General features: G+C 46.5%; 1 protein-coding gene across 4 annotated transcripts in view; it reads left to right on the top strand.

Annotated features, from left to right (window-relative positions):
• LOC146822194 (nigwaprin-b-like) overlaps positions 1–14866 on the top strand; it is a 257200-nt gene that overhangs the window by 89377 nt on the left and 152957 nt on the right. The gene's annotated exons all lie outside the window — the stretch shown is intronic.

The raw sequence follows: 14866 nt of genomic DNA, 5'->3' as shown, positions 1-14866 counted from the left end.
GGGCTTTCATGACTACATTTTTAGCCCCCCCCCTTGTTCCATTTGCATTGTTCATTGTTTTGGTCGAGAACCTGGGTTGAGATGCACATGCCTGTGGTGTATCTAGGGTTTCCTGCCATCCACCTTGAGGGCGGTTGGTGTGACCATGGTGACTGTGTAGGGTCCCTTTAAAGGTGATTCCTCCATCTACGGACCTAATTGCACACAAACACCTGATCTCCTACTTGCACAGCAGGGAGGTCTATCTCAGTGTTGGCTCACTTTTCCTTTTCCTTGATTACCTGTTTGGAGATGAACCTTGCACACTTCATCATTTTACACAAATACATATACATTTCATCTTTCAGTGCTTGTGCTACAACTACTAAGGCTGCAGTTGCTAGAGCCTGCTCACAGGGATGATATCCTTTTTATGAGTCCAGCAGCCCACTGAAGTATGTGATCGGTTTGTGCCCTAGCGGATACTTCTGTGTGAGGACAGCTGTCACCACCTGACCATTGCAATGGCAGAATAAATAAAACTTCTTGGTGTAATCTGGAGTTCTCAAGACAGGAACATTTGTTATTTCAGTTTTCAGTGTCTGAAAAGTATCTTTTATCTTTGGTGTCCATGTTGTCCTGTCCTCTTTGTCTCTTGCCTGTTTAGTAGCAGTTAACTAGGGGGCTATTAGCATGCTATAGTCAAATACCCACTGTCTCACATAGTTACAGAGACCCAGAAATTTGTGTAAAGCTTCTGGCTCTGTCATTTGGCAGATGGAGGCTGCCCTTTCAGGTGTTACATGCCTACCAGATGCTGACAGTAACTGTCCTAAATATTGGCACTGTTACTGGCAGTACTGAATCATCTCTCCCTACTTTATAACCTCTCTGGGTAAGAGTGATTAGAAGAGATTTCTCAGTGGGACTACAAACCAATATATGATCAACATATTGCACTAGAGTGCGTTCAGATTGAAAATCAAACAGATCATTCTTTATCGCTCTGCTGAAAACGCTGGGGGACCTGCAATACCCTTCGGATAAATGAGAGTACAATTACTGAGCCCTGCGGCATGAGAACGATGTCAGATAGTGGCTGTCTGGATGAAGAGGAATGCTGAAGAAGACATTCTTAAGAGCACTAACTGAAAAATAATTTGCATGCTGGGGAATATTCATCAAGATGATGGAGGGGTCAGGGACAATCGGGAATTCCAGTACCACTATGTCATTCAAAAGGTGCAGGTCTTGAATAACCCTGGGCGTCGTGCTCCGGTTCGCCCACGGAGTGCACGTAGCGCTGCCTGCTTCGCCATTTATGAAGTAGGCGAAGCAGGCAGTCCTACGCACACACCGTAGCGAAGCAGAGCTGCCCGCCACCCGCCTCCCGCCCGCCCTAATTTAAAATAATTAAAAGAAGGCTTAAAGTAAATATAAACCTCTTACCTTCAGCGCGACGTCCCAGGGCTCCCTCTTCTTGGTGACGGTAACTTCTTCATGCAAATGCGCATGCGCGGACGCCCGTGTATGCGCATTTTCTGGTTGACTATACATTCCCATTCTTTATTTGGCTCATCTCATCTTTTCTTGTTAAAGTCTTTAATCAAATGCCCAAACATCTGACAATAACAACATGACTGAGCCCTTCTTGGAGGATCCGTCCTACCTCTTCCTTCTCCTTGTCCTCCTCTACTACTTCCCCTGTGCCTGTATATCATTCTGCTGTTGCGGTATTGTCATTGGGTGGCCCCTGGGACTGTTCCTACAGACATTAGTCATCTGAGTTGCTGCTGCCACTACAGCACCTTCCATTGCTTCTTTCTTAGCTAATTTCTGCCACACCAACTGGGCTACTGCTGTCTCTGCTATTTCCTGTTTACTTTTGCTTTTTCTTGCAAAAAATGATTATATGTGCTTGAATTTCGATCCAGGGCTTGGCTTCCAGTGCCACTACATTATCTACGCTGTCCTGAACTTCAGGAGGCAAGCCTTTCTTGACTACATTATCAAACAGGACAACTTTACCTCCTGTCAATTCTAAGCCCTGACCCACTACCTGGGTCCATTTTTCTTTCATCTTATTGATGTATTGTGCAGGATCCTCATTTACTTGTATAGACTGAGCCATGAGTGATCCAATGTCTGGCCTATCAGGGTACATTTTCCTCAGCTGATCCCATACTAGATCTGACCAGATTAAATAGAGACCCATCACACCTTGTATCAGTGAGGGTCGCATGTCTAATTCTAGCCTTTTGAAATACTGTGTCTGTTTCATACCCTATGAGGGAACTAAGCAGGCATTTTACATCCCCCACTGCCAGTGTTATACCTACAGTTTGTCTTCAAATGATCCATTTCCCTGCTCTCTCCATAAGCAGTGGCAACTGTTTTCTGAGGTTTTCCTTGTCCATTTGTGGCCAAGGAACATGATGGGGTGCCCCAGGTCCCTTACGTATCAAGGGCCTCTGATGCAAATGGGTGGTAGCTCACTGGGGATGGTGCTGTCGAGCATGCTTCTGCTATATATGTAGACATTTCTCCATGTACGGGTAGTCCCAATCTGGATCACCCTCATCATACAGAATGCAATCCTCAGCATTCGTCATGTCATGTAGGTCAAAGAACCCATCTTGTGGCCATATACTCATTTGTGGAGCTAACCACTCAGTCCAGTCTGCTACAATTTCTACAAATGGTGCAACCCTATGCCAACTATTTTCTCCCTCAGCGACAGTCTTCCTGGCAGTGAGATCCTCACTACACAAATTTGATAGGGTGCTCATTTGCTGTGCTGTGCTGGTCGGCTGTGGATTTGCACTCTAACCTTGCTGGATCCCATTCTGGGGTTTGGCTGCCCATGGGTGCTTTGGAATTGTAACCGCTCAAGCTCTGTAGCTCAGATGTTTCTACTTCTAGGGAGCACATACCGCTTTGCCTCCCTTGCATCAGTTGGTTTAGGCCACAGCTTTCCAAACTTTTGATGTTGGTGACACACTTTATAGACATGCATCATTTCACGACACGGTAAAGCCGTGTAGCGAGCGAGCGTCTAAACTTTAGACAGTCTCCATGTGCCTCTTTTGTAGTCTAAGTTAATGAGTGCTCTCTCTTGGATATCATAGGTAGGGTGACTTGCTTCTGGGGTTTGAAGCAGGTCACCCATGCTCTCAACACGCTGGTGTATAGATTCTATCCTGTCCGCAAACTTACCAAAACTTCACTGAGTTTCTCCTGTAAAGTCATCGTCATATCCTTCTCTACATTTCACTTGTCTCTTCCCCTCTCACTGCATGATAGCCAGTCCAGCACACTCTCTAGTGAGACGATTACTCTCCCCTTCTCCTTTTACCAAGGGGGTAGACTATCTTTAGTCCTTCTATGCTCATGTACCCTTTCTTGAGATATTGGCTGTTGTGTCATGTCTACAGTCCTATGCACATAGTCACTCCATCCTGCATTCCCTACATCCCTTTGCTGTGGTGTAGACACTCATTCTCTAATTACTATACCTGTAGTATCCCTTTTCTGAAGCAACTGTGACATTGCTGATGATATATGTGACTGGTCATTACTGCCCCCTGAACTCTGTTCTTTGTTGTTATCCTGCTAGAGAAAGACTGGATCTAGATGCAATATGAACTGCAACTCTAATTGCAATGAAAAGTGGGGATCCCCTACCATGGTTTGCTGCCTAAGAGTTCTTGCCTTCTTTGGCTTTCGTATTTGTGGGGTTACCTTGAGGGTCGCTGTCAGGTAGCGTGGAGGTGTTCCAATTTCAGGGTTCTCAAACCCTACTGCAACTTCTTGCAGCTGCACTAGTGTGTAGATGGTTGCACAAACAATGAAGTTGTGTGAAGTCCTTTGTGTGAAGGCAGGGCAGAGGCACACCTAATCCTTGTATTGTATGGCTGTCTGGTAGGAATAAACAAAGTTCAACTGCCAACTGCCCCCAGTCATGTGACAAAGAATTTTAAATTGCAATTTCCCAGACACCAAACATGCTACTTGCTCCTAATCAAAAGTTAGCACTTATTAAATGTAATAAGGGATCCCAATGTTATCCTATGGGAGAAGTGTGGTACTGAAAATTCTGGATCCGTGTTATAAACATCGTCGTATCATGATGATTTTGGTATCAGCAGACCGAGAATGAATAGAATACTATGCACAAGTATTTTCGTCATATTCGGGTGACGAAATCACCCTGAAATCAGAGTTTCCGTCTTGAACCCTCGGGTTCCATTTGAACGGCAGCCATTTTGTGATTGCCCTCACATAGGCCAATGACTAAGGCCATTTAAAAGTCTGAAGGACACGTACACCTTTGCTGACTCCTCTGTGACCTAGGCAAGCTGAATCCACTGCCTGAAGCCAAAACCTGTTCGGCCAGTTCCTTTCCCAGTGGCCGAATGAGATTAGTATCAAGGCACAACATATCATAAATCTTTTTATCACACACAAACCCTGCCTAATCTTACACACACCTGTCCCTGTTTCTTCTTTATGACTTGCTTTACGAGGAGGAGGTGCCCGTTTTTATTGGGGGTGCGTCGATATCTGATGAAGGTACTGAGCCTTGCCGGGTAATTGATTGAGGGCTGGACAAACTGAAATATGGGCTTGTCCTCATGACTTTGCTTTTTCCTTGTAGTGAAAATATGTGAATGGTCAACTGTAAAATAAGGAATGTTTGCCTAAAGCCTAATATTTTGTATAAAAGAGAAGGCTGGCTTGGTAAAGTTGAGCAGTCTCCTGAGAATATACACCGTGTTGTACTTCTAGGATACCTGTTACTGGCTGCAGACAATAAATACGATCTTTTTACTTCACCAAGAAGACTCTGTGTTTCTGTAGTCTGAAACAGGAAGGACTCGAAGTCTTAGGGTGTGTTCCCTGGCACCGCTGGGTTCTGAAAAACCCAGTACTTCAGAAGTAGGTTTCATAGTAGTGAAATACAAATTTTTTCACTAAGTTTGGGTCTCTAACCCCTCATCAGCATGAGTCCGCTGAGAGGCTGTGGCCTGTCTGAACTCAGAAGTTAGTCCCAAACAAGTAAGGTCTCATCTTTCTCAGTGACCAGGTTAGAGCACAACCTTCCCTCTCAATAGCACTCCACCTCTGTTCCCTGCAGGACATTTTAGGAATTTTTGGAGGCCATGAGCAAAATGAATTTTGAGGGGTCCATGTTTGGAACAGCTTTGAATCTATCATCCATTGTCAGCTTTTAATGCTCATTTTGCCAAGGTCACTGAGAGTGCACAGACACACTGGTTCAAATTATAAATGTGTTTACATCTAATATTCAGGGAGAGTGGTGTGTCTTTCCAGGATTGTAATGTAGCAGTAGCTTACATACATTATTGTAAATAATCACTGCAACCCACTGCCATTTCCTATATGTGAGGTCCTGGTTTGATCTAAAATTTTTAGTGGCTGTTGCATGGTGCTGAAAAACCTAAACACATATTTTCTCTGCAAAATGTTTGTAATAGACTCCCATACATCACATGTATTACAAAATAAATTAAAGGAAACTAGTATTTAAAAAAATCAATGTTTAAGAGTTATTTGAGGTCACCAGGGCAGGAATGTGTGGAAAACAGATCCGGATCAATCAGGGGGCCCCTGAAAGGCTAGGACCCTGGGCCAGAGCCCACTTTTCCCATGCCTCAAAATGTTTCTGGTTCCCTGGTAAGTATCACCCTAGAGATGAAAGCTACATGTTGGTCTAGGCCCTCAACTGCAGTAACACTGCCCCAATGCCGTACCCTGAGGCATCAGCCCAGAAACGTTTTAAAGGTATGGGCAAAGTAAGCCCTGGACCAGGGCCCACCCTTTCAGGAGGGCCCCAGATCGAGCCGGCCCTGGTCTGCAGAGTGTCTTTCCCTAATGGCCTTAAATAATAGATTGCTTTAAATACCGTTTTTCTTTAATACATTTTTAATGTGGGTGATTTATGGAAGTCTATTACAAACATTTTGCAGGGAAATGTTTCTCATCACAATTCAGCATCAATTAAAAAAATCTTTTAGATCAAAAGAGGACCTCATATATGAAACATGGGGGGGTAATAAATATTATTTGCAACAATATTAGTTTGCTGCTGCTGTCAGGTTTAGTGACATGCAAACCCATGTCACCAAACCTGAATATTATGGACCAAATTTATGAAATAGAAATGTAGCACAGCAAGTCACCTTGTCATACTGCACTGTGCTGTGTTACAGGGAGAGGGCAGAAATGTGCTGGATTCATCACAATCCGATGCATTCCTTAATTTTCCCAGTGCTGGTCCACAATGGTTTGCCTAGCGCAAACGTTGGCTCTCTGGCACTATGGTGCAAATGCACCTGTTTGCATGCAGAATTGTTTTTGTACAGGAAGGGGCACCTTCCTGTACACAAACAGTCCCCTGAAGCATATTCTTATATCTATGTGTGCTGTAGAAAGAGAAAGTAATGAGGAGAAATACACATTTTTCTCCTCATTACTCCTCCCCTGAGAAGGCATAGGATTTTAATGCATCCCAAGGTGTACAAGTAATGTTAAATCTGGGAATGCGTAAAAGTCCATGAGTGTTGCTGGGAACACCCACCCAACACCTATGGAACATCTTCCCAGGGCAGAGTAATGCAATGCAGTGATGTGCGCTGTGCTGTGTTAGTCCTGATGTATCAAGTCACTCAGCGCCACACAGAGTGGCCTTGCATGGCATGACAAATCACATTTGGGGGTTGCGTTGGGCATGTGCCACGTTGCATGCTGAAAATGCAACTCAGCTCCCTTGATATATAGGGCCCTTAGAATTTGGATCCAGGTGCCTGTGCACATGGGCAATCAGCAATAGAGAGACAATAGTAACAACATGGGATTTAGCCAAAATTGCGCTTCAAATCCTGGCATGCCAGGAAACCTTTTAAAAATTGAGGATAGAGCTTCAAAAGATTGACCCACCACAAATGCGGGTCCATTGCTCCTCAACGCCACAAGCAAACAACATGACAGGCCAACTAACACAGCAGTAAGGCACTGGGTTCCAAGTGGGGGGTGATGTGCGCAGATCAATTCTTGACAAACTTACAAAAACTACAATAGTGACATTCCCGACATCAAGTCACATTGGCCAGTGCCAGCAGCACCAGCAGCATCCTACAGTTGGAAGCAATCCAGGATTGCCATGGACCCCCAGCGACCAATATATTAACTGGTCCTGATTGAAACATCTCAGCGTTAGAGCAGGACAGTATTAACATTTGCTCCTGGGACATCCATGGCTTTGAGAAAATGCTGCAATATGGAGGCACAATGTCATTTCTCCAAAATGTTTATATCACACAGGAAACCTGGAATTTAAAGCCAATGCCAATAGTTAACTATGTTGCAAATAATGTGAGATTTTTTTGTTTGGTGTGTGATGTTCCTCAATCGAAAGGATCTGAAATTATGTGCAACTGGGGTGGGGTGGGTCTTCTCCACACACTCCTCTACAAAAAAACTGGATATAAAAAACAAAGGTAGAACCGCTTCATAACATAAATGTTTACATCCTTGCGTGAGAAGCAAAGAAGAAGGGAAGGAAGGCTACCCTGTCTGAGTTAATAAAGCCACTACATACTTTACACCAACAATCACTCCCTTCCATTTCAAGAAAACTTCCTTACTAACCTCAATCAAAGTATTATTAAATGGAGCAATCAACAATATGCCATCAATCTACGAAAGCAGCTAGAAAAACTAGTTCTAAAGATGCTGAACGGCACCACGAGGGAGGACATCCAAGCATCAATAATCTTCCTCAGTTGTACGATGACATCAAAAATAGACTTCACGCTAATTAGCAAAAAAGGTTTGCCACTGGTAAGCCAATTTGAAGTCATCCGCTCAGAGAATGAAAACTTCTAACAAACCCTTAGAATTGAATGAAAGTTTCATAAGTTGAGTCCAGCAAATACGTTAGTCTCCAGTCCAGTCAGCTATAACATAGAAAGGCTAAAATGGCATGGCTCAGGGATTGAGGAGATCATGGCAGAGGTTTATCGCAGAGTATGAGTACCAGAAGAAGCAACAACAGTAGAAGTCCAACATGAAGAGGCCTGGGCAATGCTAAGCAAGATCCTACTGACAAAATGTCTGTCCAGAACAGTACCACATGTGAGTACAAAAGGAATATGCACAAAAGGGGGAATAGGAAGACAAAGCAGGTACAGCACCGATCTGCATAAGCGAACATCACAAATACAAGAGAAGTGAGAAGAATACCGGTTGACATAATAAAAAAAGGGAAGAGGGTGTGAAAAAAACTCATTATGAAACTTGAGAATGTAAAAAGAAGCTAACAAGAAGGAATCTGGAAGCAAGCTCTTATGGACCAGCAAATTACCAAACAGCAAGGAATTCTGGCAAGCGATAAATGGAGTGGAAGGGGAAAGGCTCAACATCAAAACTTGGAGATTGTGGTAGAGGTTTGAGAAGCCCATATCCGCAAAATGTATGCTCTGCCAGCCAACCACCTGAAGGAAGAGGGCAGACAAAACAGACATTTACTGATACCCCTGCAGGCAGAAGATAACAGGGAGTCCCAGGAGGCAAAGCAAGTATCGGCAACCCACAGCAACCAAACGGACCCCTCAGAAATTCAGAGTAGCTTGAGCAACAACCCGGGTCAGATCAGGTATGGGGACAATCACAAACTTAACAGCACTTACCATCTTAGCTGAAAAAGCAAAACAATGTAAAACCCGGTTCTTTCCATGTTTCTTTGATCTTGTTGGCCTTTGACCCGGTCCCGCACGGCTAAATTTGGTAAAAACTGGCAGAATTGGGCATCGCAAGTAATTTGTTAAGAGCAATCATATCATTGTACGAAGAGACTTGGGCTCAGTTCAAATTAGGGATGGCAACAAAGTCACAGAAAAAATAGATACTATGAATGGACTGAAACAGGGATACATACTAGCCCCAAGTCTGTTTAAACTATACCTAGCTGACTTTGAAAGCTATCTTCCGCAAAAGGAAAGTCATCCCCAAACCTTGGCAATGGAGAAAATTGGGTGCCTACAGTATGTCGACAACATTGTCCTTTTGAGACAAATGGCAATTGGTATTATAAAACCATTAGAACCATTAGAAGGTGCTATCTCTGAGTGTGACCCTGTTGTTGTTGTTGCATGTCCATTCACAGTTTCCTCTGATGCAATGCTAGGAGTGGAGGAAGGTGCTATCTCTGAGTGTGGCCCTGTAGTTATTGCTGTATGTCCATTCACAGTCTCCGCTGTTGCACTGCTGTGTGTGCAGGAAGGTGCCATCGCTGAGTGTGACCCTGTAGTTATTGCTGCATGCCCATTCGCGGTCTACTCTGACGCACTGCTAAGAGTGGAGAAAGGTACTATCTCTGAGTGTGACCCTGAAGTTGTTGTTGTATGCATATTCACTGTCTCCTCTGATACACTGCTAGGAGTGGAGGAAGGTGCTATCTCTGAGTGTGACCCTGTAGTCATTGCTGTACATCCATTCACGGTCTCCTCTGACGCACTGCTAGGTGTGGAGGAAGGTGCTATCTCTGAGGTTGACCCTGTAGTTATTGCTGTATGTCCATTCACTGTCTCCTCTGACGCACTGCTAGGAGTGGAGGAAGGTGCTATCTCTGAGTGTGATCCTGTAGTAATTGCTGTATGTCCATTCACGGTCTCCTCTGACGCACTGCTAGGAGTGGAGGAAGGTGCTATCTCTAAGTGTGACCCTGTAGTTTGTTGCGGGGATTCTGCTTATGCACAGAACTATGCGCAGGAAACTAGGACCTCAGAGAATTGTGGTGTACCAGAAACTCCCCTCAGAACCAAGAACCCCTTATCCGACTAGCTTAGTGTCCCATTCGTTATCCGAGATTTAGCTCGGCTGTCCCAATGTATAGACAACCCAGAACAAGCGACTTAGATATTCTCAGGAGTGGTGGGAATCCGAAATACCTGTTGGTATCTATATATCAGTCCACAACAGAATAACAAAGACACGGTAAAGTTTAAAGAGTTTATTTTATAAACCTTGTGTCCTAAGATGCAGTACTTTGGCTAACACAAGCAGACAAATGGTTAAGATCAGAACCATCAGCATTGTTACAATACCATAGAAAATGAAAGGAGCAATCATAATAATAATGACAGTGGAAAGCAACCACCCTCCTTTCTCTAGCAACTAATAGGTTATTATTAGACTAATAGAAGGTCTCTTAGGCTTGCATGGGGGACCCCATACCTTATGGATCAGCTTAGTGGAATCACATCACAGGATCAGCAAGGCTCTCTCCTGCAACAGCTCTTCGTTTCGAATGCCTCTAAAAACATGCTGCTCTGTAATATTAAAGGACTCGTCTTTCAGGTATTGGCAGCTGTATGCATGTTATGGCTAAGAAGTGGTACGATCAACCTGAACACAGCAACCTGCACCGTCTAGTGACCCAGACTCGTTCCTTACACGGTGTACAGACCAAGGTCACTGCTCACTGTTAAGGATGTTAAACAACAGACGGTTCTCATGTGAAGCAAAGTCGAGTCAGCAGTTCTCAAATGAATAACATGTAACAACAGTGTCGCGTGCAAAAGCAGCAGAAGCGGCAACCTGGCTTTCTAACAGCTGACGCGGTTGTGCTAACTTAGCATTGTACATAGGGAGTGGCTAACCCATACTACAAGTTATTGCTGCATGCCCATTCACGGTCTCCTCTGACACATTGCTTGGTGTGGAGGAAGGTGCTATCTATGGATTTGACCCTGTAGTTATTGTTGCACGCCCATTCACTGCCTCCTGTGACGCACTGCTAAGTGCAGAGGAAGGTGCTGTCTCTGAGTGTGTCCCTGTCGCTATTGTAGCATGCCCTTTCACGGTCTCCTCTGACGCACTGCTAGGTGTGGAGCAAATGCACAATAGCATCCGGCCTTGCACTGATCTAATGTCTGTTACCTCTGTAGGAAACAACTCTAACTTAAGATGTTATTACAAACATACTCTCTCTGCTTTTCTGAGGCAAGGGTTGGAGACAGAAAATAGAAACAAAATGAAGGTTAATCCTATTCACTGTTATAAAATCTTAATTGAAAAAACGAAGGGCCAAATGTATCAAATATCCATTTTACATTGCTTAAATAGCGAATTTTAGGTAATCGTTATTGAAGGAACACAAAATGGTATGTAAGAAAATAGCGATTACCTGAGAGCGATTCCTAAAGATTTGCAATCCAAATTAGGTAATTGCTATTAGCTAATACTCCTCCATACGTTCCCATGGGTCTAAAGGCCCATAGGTTATGAACGGTTTTGCATTAGCTAATTTGCAGTTACCTAATTAGTAATCGCAAATACGGTATTGCAAAACCAAGGGTGTCTGGGGTCCAAAGGCCCCACTGAAGCACCCCCCAAAAGAGTTTGCACATCGAGTTCATACATGCCCTAGGGCCATGTGTGCACTACATGGTACTTTAAAAAATGCATTTTTGTGCATTTTACAAAATTTCATATGGTCACAATCGACTTGTAGTCGATGGTAACAGCATTTCCTAAATGCACAGTTTGCATCTAGAAATTGCTTGGTACATGTGCTTACAAAATCGCAAATTGTGAGTCCCTATTTGCAGTCACAATTTTATGTAATCGCCATATTTGGCAATTACCTAAAATTGCTACTACAAACCCTTTGATACATCTTTTTTGATGGCTAGTTTGCATTCACAAATGGTCGAATTTAGCGATTCACACAGTTTGCCAATGCAAAATGATTTCATAACTGTGGCCCAAAGTCATTTCAACATTGTGGTGTGCCAACAAGAAACTAGTCTAAGGGTCCCCAAAGAGGACAGAAGGAAACATGTGAGAAAAACTCAGCTGAATAGGATCAGAGAGTATAACATAAATCCAGAAGCGTATCTAAAGCATAAAAGAATGTTACTGAAGACGGGCGTGCGAACACAATGGATGCATTGTAGCATTTGACACAAACAAATTGCATTTTACAAGAAGTATCACAACACAAAGTTTCTAAAGGTAAAGGCAATTTATAGCGTGTAAATTGGGTACAAAGTCTCCACGAAGAGATGTAGCCATACCTGGGAAAATATGGGGCAATCCCGTAAAGTAGCTCTCAGTAACAGGAGGCAGACAGGAACACTTGCCACTGTGCCCAGCTGCAATGCTATACCTACACTGGACATCATAGCAACACTGCCCACTGTTCTCACGAGCCCTGGCGCACTTTATTCTGACATGAGAATATTGTTGTGCTTATCAGAGTTACCGTACTTAACCAGGACTCATCTTTATTGAAGGCCCCTGGGCTCGACCCCATAGTCTTAAGTGCCTGGCCCCATGGCAGCACTTCATGCTGGGCACATCAAAATAGCCCTACTAACCTGGGGTCCATAGGAACTCTACCGCTGCACACACCACTACTGCCACACTTAATTGGAGGTTATTACCATTCCTAAAGCGGGCCCCATAATAAACAATGCCTTCTGCATACTAGTAAGTTATGTTTTTTATGGTATGATATGATATGTTATGTGAATTTCTAAAGTGGTTTGCTGGCCCAGGAGAGGGGCTTCCGGGCGCTGATCATTGATGTGACAAGGCAGAAAAAAGTGTGCCCGGGCATCGTAGAGAGGCTGAGAGCAGCAGGCCTTGGACTGCTTCTGAAAGCTCGAGTGGTATGAGATCTTTCTTGACTGAAGAGGCAGATAGTCCAGAAGGCCGGAGCCAGTCTCGGAAGGGGCGACCTCCCATCCTGGCCCTCCTGATGAGAAGGCCGGAGCCAGACTCGGAAGGGGTGTCATCCCATCCTGGCCCTCCTGATGAGAAGGCCGGAGCCAGACTCGGAAGGGGCGTCCTCCCATCCCGGGTCTCCTGATGAGAAGGCCGGAGCCAGACTCGGAAGGGGCGTCCTCCCATCCTGGCGCCAGACTCGGAAGGGGCGTCCTCCTATCCTGGCTCTCCTGATGAGAAGGCCGGAGCCAGATTTGGAAGGGGCATCCTCCCATCCTGGCTCTCCTGATGAGAAGCCCGGAGCCAGCCTCGGAAGGGGCGTCCTCCCATCCTGGCTCTCCTGATGAGAAGGCCGGAGCCAGATTTGGAAGGGGCGTCCTCCCATCCCGGCTCTCCTGATGAGAAGGCCGGAGCCAGACTCGGAGGGGGCGTCCTCCCATCCTGGCGCCAGACTCGGAAGGGGCGTTCTCCCATCCTGGCCCTCCTGATGAGAATGCCGCTGCCCGCGTCCCACGCAGTGGGACATCAGCAGGGCAGCTTTCTAGTGGCCGCCCGTCGCAGCCTTCCCCCTCCTCCTTCTTCTGCTTCGAGCGCGAGGCCGCGCCCAGGGAGGAGATCTCCCTATGAGTGGGCAGGTGGGAGGCGGGCCGATAGGGGGGCGAGGCTAGCCCCCCCCTACATAGGCGTCCCTCTCGCCCAGTTCCTCCTCTGCATCCTGCGCGCCGCTCCTGCCCGCACACGCGTATTCCCACCCATTCCGCTTACCCTGCGTGGCGGAGACAGCGCGTATTGGAATGTTTTAATGTTTTTCTTTTGCGTTGCAGGCGGAGTTACAGGGCGATCTGGAGGCAGACGGGTACAGTAAGGGTACCTCTGCGACAGGCGGTACAGTAAGGGTACCCCTGTCCGGCACAGTAAGGGTGCCTGAGCCAAGGTCCAGGAGCCGAAGGGGGTTCTGGGAAGACCGCGACGGCGCCCCGTTAGTCCTTCGGGCGGTTGGGGGGCCTGACCAACCGGGGGTGTGCCACAACACGCTCCGCCCCCTGTCAGAAGGGGCGGGAGTAGGAGACAGATCACGTGACCCAGTGGATGATCTGAAAATAAATATGTGCCGCACTGCCGGGCATCGACCCACCGTGCGTGCTGGCTCACCAGGCGGGCGGAGCAGCGAGGGGCTGCTTGCCCTGGATCGCCCGTAAGATAACCCATTTATCGTCATACTTATGTTGTATGAAATAAACCTGCAGCAGTTCTTCACCCACAATGAAAGTGTCAGTGTAATCCTTGGGTGACGTCTGTGCATGCGTGTTGAATGAAGCGGATGACGGTGTGGTCACTAGGCCGGAGCCAGATTTGGAAGGGGCATCCTCCCATCCTGGCTCTCCTGATGAGAAGGCCGGAGCCAGACTCGGAAGGGGCGTCCTCCCATCCTGGCTCTCCTGATGAGAAGGCCGGAGCCAGACTCGGAAGGGGCGTCCTCCCATCCTGGCTCTCCTGATGAGAAGGCCGGAGCCAGACTCGGAGGGGGCATCCTCCCATCCTGGCCCTCCTGATGAGAAGGCCGGAGTCAGACTCGGAGGGGGCATCCACCCATCCTGGCTCTCCTGATGAGAAGGCCGGAGCCAGACTCGGAGGGGGCGTCCTCCCATCCTGGCCCTTCTGATGAGAAGGCCGGAGCCAGACTCGGAGGGGGCGTCCTCCCATCCTGGCTCTCCTGATGTGGGGACAAGGGCTCAATCCAAGTGTGAGCGTGTGAGGCTCCAGTAGACAGTTATGGCCCAATCAAGGCAGCCACACTGGGGCCCTGCTTGTAAAGGGTCCTTACGAGCGAGACATAGAGCTCTGAACTGTGAAGGCGTCTCGATGGGCAGCCAATGAAGCTTGCCGAGGAGTCGAGAAACGGAGCAGATTTTGGGCCAGAAGGAATTTACTCACTCGAGCTACCGCTGAATATTCCTATTGGCATTTGGGGCACCTGCCCGCTGTGCTCATGGGTAATGCCATGTGTGACCTCTGGCGCTCTCTCTGCTGTACCCTCATCATCTTGCTGGTGTGCTCTCCTGAACGTATATCAAGAGCGAGACTGGAGTCCAGGGGCTCTCCCAGAGGCCTCTTTGCTCAGTATGTACTCCTC

The sequence above is a fragment of the Triturus cristatus genome, chromosome 6 (genome assembly GCF_964204655.1).
Source record: "Triturus cristatus chromosome 6, aTriCri1.1, whole genome shotgun sequence".
Lineage (NCBI taxonomy): Eukaryota > Metazoa > Chordata > Amphibia > Caudata > Salamandridae > Triturus > Triturus cristatus.
Note: the sequence above shows the minus strand (reverse complement) of the source record. Positions and strands in the feature narration are given on the sequence as shown.